We start from the raw sequence: 293 nt of genomic DNA, 5'->3' as shown, positions 1-293 counted from the left end.
GTGGGCGGCAGCGCGGCTGCAGTAGGAGCTCCACCTCCACGAGCGCCCGTGGCCCAGCACACAGGGGCCGCTCAGTAACCGTCACACGTCTGCAGTGATTCAATGGGGTGCCGAGCGAAAGGGACCACAGCGCGCCACGTAGTTAGCGGCAGAGCCCGGCGGACGTCAGCCCGGCGCGTCCCGCTCAGTCCGCACGCCGCATGCCCGACGCGGCCAGCGAGGAGCTCCGCCCCCGTTCCACGCGGCGCCCCCACCGGCCAATGGAAATGGACTGCGGGGCACCTCCTCGACAC

This window comes from Crocuta crocuta, unplaced genomic scaffold (genome assembly GCF_008692635.1).
Source record: "Crocuta crocuta isolate KB4526 unplaced genomic scaffold, BGI_CrCroc_1.0 scaffold149, whole genome shotgun sequence".
Taxonomy (NCBI): Eukaryota; Metazoa; Chordata; class Mammalia; order Carnivora; family Hyaenidae; genus Crocuta; species Crocuta crocuta.
The sequence above is the reverse complement of the archived record's forward strand: the minus strand, read 5'-3'. Positions refer to the sequence as shown.